This window comes from Rhea americana, unplaced genomic scaffold (genome assembly GCF_003343005.1).
Source record: "Rhea americana isolate MKP2758 unplaced genomic scaffold, rheAme1 scaffold_15, whole genome shotgun sequence".
In the NCBI taxonomy this organism is placed as follows: Eukaryota; Metazoa; Chordata; class Aves; order Rheiformes; family Rheidae; genus Rhea; species Rhea americana.
Window position 1 is genome coordinate 5,753,706 of NW_028185594.1, and position 10,396 is coordinate 5,764,101.

Consider the following 10,396-nt stretch of genomic DNA (forward strand, 5'->3'; position numbering starts at 1 on the left):
TTTGGCTCTGTGATGGTGCTGTGAGGAGCTAGTGCAGCTGCCAGACCACTGCCATCAAAGAATAATTGAGGCTGGAAGGGACCTCTGGAGATAATCTAGTCCAACCACCCTGCTCAAGCAGGCTTTCCTAGAGCATATTAAGACAGGTTTGCATCCAGGCAGCTTTTGAATATCTCCAGAGAAGGAAACTCCACAACCTCTGTGGGCAACCTGTTCCAGTGGTCCGTCACTCTCACAGGAGAGAAGTTCTTCCTCGTATTCAGGCGGAACTTCTGTGTTTCAGTTCGTGCATGTTGCCTCTTGCCCTGTTGCTTGGCACCACTGAAAAGAATCTGGCCCCATCCCCTTGACACCTTCCCTTAAGGTGTTTGTAGATATTGATAAGATCCTCTCTGAGTCTTCTTCAGGCTAAACAGACCCAGTTCTTGCAGCCTTTCCTCATAAGAGAGATGCTCCAGTCCTCTAATCATCTTCGTAGCCSTACGCTGGACTCTCTCCAGTAGTTCCCTCTCTYTCTTGTACTGGGGAGCCCAGAACCGGGCACAGCACTCCAGATGCAGCCTTATCAGGGCTGAGTAGAGGAGCAGGATCACTTCCCTCAACCTGCTGGCACCACTCTTCCTCATGCAGCCTAGGATACCACTGGCCTTGGCCACAAGGGCACATTGGTGGCTCATGGTAAACTTGTCCACCAAAACTTCCAGATCCTTCTCTGCAGAGCTGTTTTTCAGCAAGTCAGCCCCTAGCCTGTACCGGTACCTGGGGTTATTTCTCCCCAGGTGTAGGACCTTGCACTTGCCCTTCTTGAACTTCACAAGGTCCTTCTCCACCCAGCTCTCTAGCCTGTCCAGGTCTCTCTGAATGGCAGCACAGCCTTCTGGTGTATCAGCCACTCCTCCCAGCTTGGTATCATCATCGGACTTGMTGAGGAGGCACTCTGTCCCCTCATGCAGGTCATTGATGAATAAGCTGAACAAGACTGGCCCTAGTACTGACCCCTGCGGAACTCCACTAGCTACAGGCCTCCAACTAGACTCTGCGCCACTGATCATAACCCTCTGAGCTCTGCCTGCGCTCTCCCCAAACCATTGTTAGGTGTAGTAGAGGTAGCAGTGCTCAGTTAATGTCTCCACAGTCTTCACTTGAAAACAGTGCTGAAGGGTTAAATCTGAATGCTGAAACAAATGCTGAAGGGCAGCACAACCCTCTGGAGCCTCAGCCCCTCCTCCCAATTGTCAACCATCAGCAAACTTGGGGTAACTGAGGAGTAAGTTGGACAGCTTTGGAGCTAGTATTGATGCCTGCGTTACACCACTAGCTACAGGCCTCCAACAAGACCTTGCACCACTGATCACAGCCCTCTGAGCTCTACCATTCCACTAATTTTCAGTGCAGCTCACTGCCTGCTCATCTAGCCTACACTTCCTCTGTGCACCTAGGAGGATGTGATGGGAAACACTGTCCAAAGCTCTCCTGAAGGCAACGGAGACCACATCCAATGCTCTCCCCTCAGTTACTCAGCCAAGCATTACAACAGAGAAGGCTCTCAGGTTGCTTAAGCATGATTTCCCCTTGGTGAACCCAGGCTGACTGCTGCTTATCACCTCCTTCCTCTTCACATTCTTGGGGATGGTCTTCCAGAGGAGCTGTTCCAGCACCTCTGCAGGCATGGTGGAGAGGCTGTCAGGCCTCTAGTTTCCTGGGGCCTTCTGCTTGCCCTTTTGGAAGACTGCAGTGACCGTTGCTTTCTTCCTGGCCTCAGGTACCTCAGCTCCTCATTGCCAGGACCTTTCCAAGATGATTCCGAGTAGCCTTGCAATGCTCTCTGCCAGCTCCCTCAGCACTCATGGCTGTATCCTAGCAGGGGCCATGGACTGTGGATGTGCAGTTTGTTTAAGTGATCGCTTACCACATCCTTCTACAGCTCAGGAACGTCTTCCTTTCTCCAGATTTTCTCCCCACCCTCCCAAGAGAAAGGTGCCTTGTGGCCAGAGAGATTGGCCAGAGAAATGAGAGGCCTCAACTCCAGCACTCTCAGGCCTTCCCCTTCCAAAGGCACCAAAGTGCCTTGCCTCCTCAATGGCCTTCCCTCTCTCCCAGCCCATTCTGCCTGTTGCGGCCACCAGGCCAGACGCGTGTGGCCAAGCTGCTTGCCACTTGGCCACAGTCCGCCCAGAGCATGGAAGGTCTTGGGCAAGGTCTTGCCAACAGCCACTGCCAACACAGCCCCACCGCTCCCCTCCCCCAAAATAGCCCTCGCAGAAAGGCAAAGCAGGAGCAAGCCAAGGGAGACATAGTGCAGCTCCCAGTGCAGTAAAGAGCAGCTGACAATTTTATTGTCTGGGGCTCTGTTGTTGCTTGGGGCTGGCACACGGCTTGTCCAGTGGGGTCTTCAGGGCCAGCGGTAAGGATTTGGGGACCGGCAGAATAGCCTGGAGTGACCTGGTCTTCTCTCTGGCCCCATCCCAGCTGACGGGCTGTGGGTCTCGGGAGCTGTGGAGCTGGAGGTCGCTGCCAGTTCTGCCTCGCTGCTTGTGCTAGGTCCGGCCAGCTCTGGCTGCGCGCTGCAGGCTGTGAAGGGARGCAGGAAGGTCTGGAGCAGGGCCCMAGCCCCCGGGGCTGGAGAGCCCTGAGCGGTGCCCCCAGACCTCCGGCGGGCAGAGACAGTTGGCCAGCGCTGCCCTGAGCACCTGCTTCCAGGCCTGGCCTGGTCCCTGGCCCCAGCCCGCAGGCTCCTGGCCGCTTTGTCTCTTACCAGGGCCCAGGCCGACACACTCGTCGCATTCCCAGCTCGCAGTGGCATTTGCCAGGCCTGAGCAGCGCCGATGGGCCCCTTTGGAGGTGCAGGAGGAGCACAGCAGCAGCTCCCACAGCCTGGCAAAGCAAACAGGTTGGTGGGTTGTGGTGGCAGCCGGGGCAGGCACTGGTGCTGGGAAGGCACCAAGGGACCAGAGCAGGGCAGTGCCTGGCACAGCTCTTGTGCCGCGTCCCTGCTCCCAGAGCCCTTGGGGAGACCAAGAGGCCATGCAGAGCCCCAGCAACACCCAGCACTGCCTGCAGGACCCCTTGGGCAGCAGCACTGGCGTGGGCAGCCCCTGCCCTGGCAGCCCCCTGCCAAAGGGCTGTCCCTTTCCCTCTGCCCCGTTCCCACCAGGGCGTCCCTCCACCTCCTTGCATAACCTGCGGACACCGAGATAGATGACGGCAGCTGTGCCGCACTAACCACTGCAAAACTGCCGCGTGGCTGACGTACCCGCTTGGCTCTGTCTGCTCCCTGCCTCGCGGGCAAAGGCACTGGCCGGCATCGCTGCGGCTGCACAGCTCGTACAAGTCCCGGTAGTGCTGCCTTCCTCCGCTGCTGATCTTCTGCAGGGGAAGCAAGGGAAAGTTGTGAGGCTCCCCTGCCCTGGTGTCAGGCATGCGCAGGGGCTCTCCTGGCCCCCCGTCCCGCTGCAAACTCCCTGGGGAAGCAGGGCCCAGGGCTCACTGCAGACCCGTGGGCTGCACTTGCCTCGGGAGTCCTTGGGGCAGCACCACGCTGGCACCCTTCTGTCTCGGGAGTGGGGCACATGGGCAGCAGAAAACCAACCTGAAGGGGATTGGGATGCCCATTTCAAACATCTTGGGCAGAAATTTCCTGCAGTTTTTACACAGCGGGCACCGGAAGCAGGAAAAGCTGGCATGCACAGTGTGTCCCTGCAGGAGATGCACGCAGCGTTAGCAGAGTGCTGCGGCTGGCCACCACAGAGCTACGGAAGGGCCTCCAATCTGGATGCAGCCCAGGTGGAACCAGGCCCCTTTGCAGGCCAGGCACACCATGATGCTGTAGGAGATTTAGTCATCCACAGGCTTCAGGGAGATGATGCATGTTGTTTCTGCTTGGGGATGCGCCAGCGCTGTCTGCTCCAGGTGGTGCTCCCAGCAGAAGGACCTGGGGGAGCAAGGAAGTCAGGGTCGAGGCCAGGAAGCACCAAGGCCTCGCACGCTGCCACAGAGGAGGGCAAAGGGGTGCCATGGAGCCCTGCGCAGCCTGGCCCTGGCAGCCGCTCGCAGGCATTGCAGCGGGGAAGGCATGCAGCTTGCTCGGCTGCTTGGCCAGCGCTGGCATGGGGGTGTCGCAGCAGGGCGGCTGTGGCGCCGGGGCYGGCAGCCCTTACCTGTAGGGCCCAAAGAACTGGGTGATGCAGCTGTGCTTGGAAGCGCACGGCAGGTGGAAAGTGCGGCTGCAGCCCTTGGCCTGGCAGCTGATGGCGGCGCCCCGCTCCCGCAAGCAAAGCAGTGCTGCAGAGAGCACAGCAGAGCCATCAGGCGTAGGCCCTGTGTCTGCACGGCCAGCCCCACACCTCCTGCAAAGGCACAGGGTCCTGGGCCCTGCTGGCTCCCATCCCGCACAGCCCCCTCCCCACGAGGTTGYTGCCTCCGCTGGAGCTGCCAGGGAGCTCCTGGGAGCAGCAGCATTGCCCAGAGCTGGTTGGAAATGCTGATGGTTCCTGCTCATTCCACAGGCTAAGCTGCCCTGAGCCTCTCCGCGCACAAACTTCCCATCTGCTGCACATTGTCATCTTCTGCGTTGCACTCTTTATTTTCCATTTGATGTCCATGGGCATGAACCCGCAGACTTCTTTGCTCCCATGCTGGAACAGGGAGCTGGTGAGAAACTGGAAAACACAAAAGAAGTGCAGGAGCTCAGTAGGTGGGTGGGGCAGGGACTACTGCTGGGGGTGGGGGGCAGGAAATCTGGAGGCAGCCCAAGGGACACTCACCAGGCTGTTCTCATGGACACAGAGCTCTCTTTGCTCGTGCTTCGACCCACAGATGTCCACAGCACTGCATGCATGCTGGAGAGGACAGAGCAAATGCCACCACCACTGAAGCACCGTGCCAGGGCCTGGGGACACACCCCTGAGCAATCCCCAAGGCCTTGATCTATCTCAGCCTTGCTGGCAGAGCAGTCAGGGCCAGAGCTGCTGCAATGGTGCTCTGGAGTTTGCAGAAGATGGCGACAAGGCCAGGTGGGGGGTCTGAGCAGGCACCTGTGCCCAACTTGGGCACTCCTGGCTCAGGAGAGAACAAACTCTGCAGCAGGACCTAGGGGAGCTCTTGCCTGCCCCTGCCACCACTCACAGACCGCTGTGACACCACCTGTGCCGGGCTGCAGGCTGCAGGGAGCTGTGGGCATTGACATGGCGCCCTCACCCTTCTCCTGCGAGTCAGGAGCCTTTCGGTTCATCGCGAGCAGAGGGCCAGTCGATGGAGTGCTCTGGAGAGTCCTGGCCACCACGGCGCTGGGGTTTCTCTTCCACATGCTCCTCTGCTGACCCTGAGAGAGAAGTGGGGCCACAGTGAGTTTCTAGCCCRGCCCCCAGAGCCCCCAGGCAGGGGCAGACACTTGGCCCTGGGCAGCCCTGTGCCAGCCCCTGCCTCCTCTTCCTCCATCCTTTCCCTGCCCTCCTCTCCCCTTCCCTCACCTCAGCAGGTTGCTCGGAGGTGCTGCCTCCCAACCTGGCCCCTTCCCCAGCTGCCCAGCTCTTTTCAGCCTGCCTTGGGCAGCCATGTCGCAGAGCCCCGCTGTGACACAGGTGCTGGTGCAGGGGAAGCTCCCAGGCCAAATACGGGCATGAGAGCCCTTGGCTACCTGTGTGCACTGGGACATGGCCACTGCCTCATGAGGGCCACCACCTCACAAGGGTGGGGCCTGAGCCGTTGGCTAGACAGGCAAAGAGGTGCCCCCTTGCAGCTGGCACCTCTGGTTCCTTGGCTCCTCCTTGAGGCTCCTTCTGGGCCTGAGGCAGGCTTCAGAGAATCACAGAACAGGCAGAGCTGGCAGGCACCTCTGGAGATCATCCAGTCCAACTCTCCTGCTCAAGCAGGCTGCCCAGCACCCTGGCCAGATGCCTTTGGAATTTCTCCAATGATGGAGACTCCACAACCTCTCGAGGCAACCAGCTCCGGTGCTCTGTCACCCTCACATAAGGTAAACAAGTTTTGCCTTATGTTCAGATGGAGCTTCCTGTGTTTCCTTTTGTGCCTGCTGCCTCTTGTCCTGTCATGGGGCACCACTCTCAAGAGCCTGGCCTCAGTCTTCCCTTCAGATAGTCCTATGCTTTCATAAGATGCCTCATCAGCCTTGTCTTCTCCAGGCTCCACAGGCCCAGCCCTCTCAGCRTTTCCTCCAATGAGAGAACTGCCTGTGCCTTCGTCATCTTGGGAACCCTTTGCTGGATTCCCTCCAGCAGCTGCATAGCTCACTTGGCCTGGGGAGCGCAGCACTGGACCCAGTTCCCTGGGGTTACCAGGGCCGAGAAGAGGGCAAGACCASCTCTCTCCTCATGCAGCCCAGGATACCAGTGGCTGCCCTTGCCACCAAGGCACCTTGCTGGCTCGTGATCCTCCTGTTGTCCTCCAGCACTCCCAGGGCCTTCCCTGCAGAGCTACTCTCCAGCAGGTCAGTGTCTAGCCTGTTTTGGTGCAGGGGGGGGTTGCTGCGCAGGGGCAGGCCTCTGCACTTCCCCTCACTGAACTTCAGGAGGTTCCTTGGAAATGGTCTCCAGGAGGAGCTGCTCCAGCACCTCCCCAGGCTCGGTGGGGAGGCTGACTGGCCTCTATTTTCCTGGGCCTTCTGATAAATTCTTAGGTCCTAATGTAGGTCAGTAGCAGCTAGAATTGAAGATAAAACTCATTTTTTATGTCCTGGATTGATAGACACTAATTAGAGTAGCCTTTAGGCAACTTTGCAGCCCTACCTTATACCAAGCAAGGAGACATTAGCATATTTTGTTTCCCCTCAAAATCCTACACTTCGTAAACCTTTGGCAGATCCCAGTGGGGGTCTCACTCTTTCCAAGGCTTTGTAGCCTTTTGCTGGACTCATTCTGGTACATCCAAGTCCCTCTTGTACTGGGGAGCCCAGAGCTGGACAATTACAGGTGTATCCAGCCAGGCTAAGCAGAGGGGAAGGATGAAGTCCCTCGCCCTGTTGGCAACGCTCTGCCTAATGCAGCTGAGGATGCTGTTGGCCTCCCTTGCCACAAGGGCACACTGCGTATTGCACATTTATCACATAAATATGCATGTTTCTTATTTATCACTTTCCTGTGGCATACATCATCTAGGAGGTCTCAGTGTTCACATAACCATCAGGGTAATAGACTCCACATACCCTTTTAGAAGAGCCACGGGGTACATCAGATATTTTGCAACATTTTTTGACAGTATTCCAGCCTACATTTAAAAAAAGGTAAAAAGATATGCCTAAGTTAGCTTCTAAAGTTAGACTTACAAGCCAGTAGTTTAGTTTTCAGAAATGATTTATTTGAGAGTTATTTACTAGGCTGCCCGTGTGCATCAAGAATCAAACTATGAAAATCCCAATCTGTCAAATACTCAGATGCTTAACTTGTCTCTCTTGAGCAGCAGTAGTAAAGTTAGATAAYAGTCATAAAGTAAGTGCTTGCAAGTATGGGACTTTGGCACAATAAGAAATATTCAGGTAGTCACCTTGGAATTTCCCCAGGCAAATCCTAATTTTCCTTCTGGTTTCTGAGTTTTTTGGTGTATAGTTGTAGCACATTTTCTAAGTTTTCTTTGTGAGCATACTCTAGAGCTAGAATCTTAAAAAGAAAGTGGAAACTTTGGCAATCATTTTGTTTCATCAGCAGAGGTATTAAGGAACAAATCCGCAGCTCCCTCCATACAACTGCTTATTTCAGTTTTTGCTTGCAGATAATTTTCTAATACTAATTTTGAGAAATTCTGGTCAATGCAGATATTAAAACTTTTAATAGAAAGGGCTAATGAAACGTGGTTGCTCCTATTCCCTATTGAAAAGTGTGCTAAGAAAATACTAAGTAAGAGCTGCTAAATGTTTAAGTACAAGAAAAAGCACAAGTTGTCTGCTTTTCTCATAGGAAGTAGACCTTTTAATAGAATTGCCCACAAAAGTATAGAAGCCATATTATTATGCCTGTGCTTTAAAAATCTAGTTCCTGGGACCTTGATCTCTAAGGTTTGCTTACATAGGCAGAGCTCTGTTATGATTAATGAAATTCTATGAAGTTGTCAGGATCCACCTAGGTGAATTGATTAAGAGAATGAAAGTTTCTGTTTTAGTATTTTTAGTAAGTGAATTTGCTATCAGCAGCATGAAAAACCTGTGACCATGYCCTGCTTTTGCCTGCATTTCGCCCTACACACTGATATTTCTCCAGATGAGTGATTAGCTTGTCTAAAAGCGTTTGCAAACCTAATTATTAACATTCTAGTGACCGTTACTTATGCTAACCAAAGCTGATGGTGGTACTTCTGCCCAGAAATCCATATGCAGACATATGTTCATGATGCACCTGTTGGCAATAATAATTAAAGCTAATGTATAAAGCAGTATACAGTCTTTCGTTTTAGTGCCATGAGCCTTATGGAAGAGTCCATTCCAAATTAGTCCATTTCTGAGACAGAATTTACAGGTACACAACAGTGAAACGTGCTCTCTGCTATAGAAAGTGATAATATATATGGCAGTTCACACCGAAATGGAAAGCACCAACCCCTTTATACCTTCAAGAGGAGACAAAAAATTTCCCTTTCGTGGCATACTATAAATTTTAATATTAAAGGGATTGCTCTGAGTTTGCTTCTAACACTGACGTGGCTATGGCGATATGTAAACAGCTTCACAATAAATCTCAAGATTTCATTCCTTGGTCTGTCCAAAGCATGGAGTTGTAATTTATGTAGCATTGGTTGCTTAGTTGCTAAATAATTTGGTAAATGTATAGGGGTTAAAAAGTGAAAATGGGAACAAATGTGAGGCTAGAGGATGAAACTGTATTCTGTGTCTGTTTTAGAGAGTGCAAACAACTTCCTCAAGAGTGGACTTTYGTTTGGCTATGGGTTTACTAAGTAGTTTAGAAGCCAGTAAAAAATATGTTGAGAAATATGATAGTAACAGTAAGAATGCTAAACTGTTAGGTATGAGTGAAAGCATATTAGTAAGGTGTTCACTAGACTACAGGCTCTTAACATTTTGTAGATAAGTTAGAATCTTTTTTCTTTGGAGATAACTCTGATCTTATTGTCTGCTTTGCCTCTTTCTCTCCCTTCCTTTCTTTCCAGTTCCTTTCAGTACATTGTATTTCTGCACGAGAACTAAGTACAGTCTCTAAGTCTACTTTGTTCCTATTTTTTCCTACAACAGAATTGAAGGATAGCCTGTAAAAAGCAAAGGTGGTAGTCACAACATGAGGAAACGCATCCCATTCAAGATGTGACGGCATGAGGTATGCTTTTACAGCCTGTTGGCACATAAGCTTTAGTGGTTTGTAGCAGTCRTCCTACTAGGTCTCAGAGTGGTACACTAACTTGAGTGAACCACTTCTTACAAATACCACCTGATGTMGGCAGGAAATACCACACTGTGGGGGAGCTTGTCTTGTTCTCTGCAATGTCTTACTCCACATTCTTCTGTTTTTGAATCCACGTTCTTCTGGTTTTTTATTCCTTATCTTTAAAAATTTTTGTTTGCTACTCTTTGTATCTTTCCTTGCAAAAGGAAAGGTCTTTCCTTTCTACATCCTCTTCTAGCCCCACACCTCCTCTTTTTTCCCCTACAATGGCCCTCATGGTCTTCAAATGCTGAATCAGAGAGGTTCCTGAGCCAGCCACTGAATTCCTAGCCAGGCCCACTTGTCCACACTGTGATTGTACTCCCTATTGTGGTAAGAAGTTGACACAAGGAGGTGAAGAACACAGGACTTCCTCATGACCCTGCAGAAGTCTGCTCATTTATCTCAGGGGCATTTGGCAGAAAAGATCTGTATCTTGGTTGATTAGCATTGATGAGACATGCTTATCAGATAAAATTAATTCACCTGGAAAGAACCAACACAGCTGATTCACCATTTCTGCCCCCCTGGGCTCTCATGTAGCTCTTCGTGACTGCCTGCAGAATGGTGAGTTAGTTTCACTTACCACAGGTAACTCTAGCTGTGGTTTCTACGTAGAATGAGTRCTGTTGCAGAAGTAAGCTTTATTACAGTCAAAGTGCTTTTTCTCTGGAATCAATTGYGTTTTATTGTCATATACCTCATTTACTAATCCTGTGCTTTCACTCAGAGCATGTGCAAACACYGCAGAACATGATAATTGTTTTGTTTTCTTGGTCTGAGAAAATATGTATCTTAAATTTTTTGCTTTAATCATACCACTTATAGAAGTTTTATAGTTGCTTCACCATAATTCTTGGTGAATAAAAATTGTCTGGTGATGTTACGTAGTATAGTTAGCCAAATAACTGATATATATGAATTTCTATTAGTTTACATGTTSCAACTGTAATATTTTATGGTCCTTTGCAGAGATCTTCAGAAAAAAATGCTTCCTGTCTAGTTAATGTCCAATG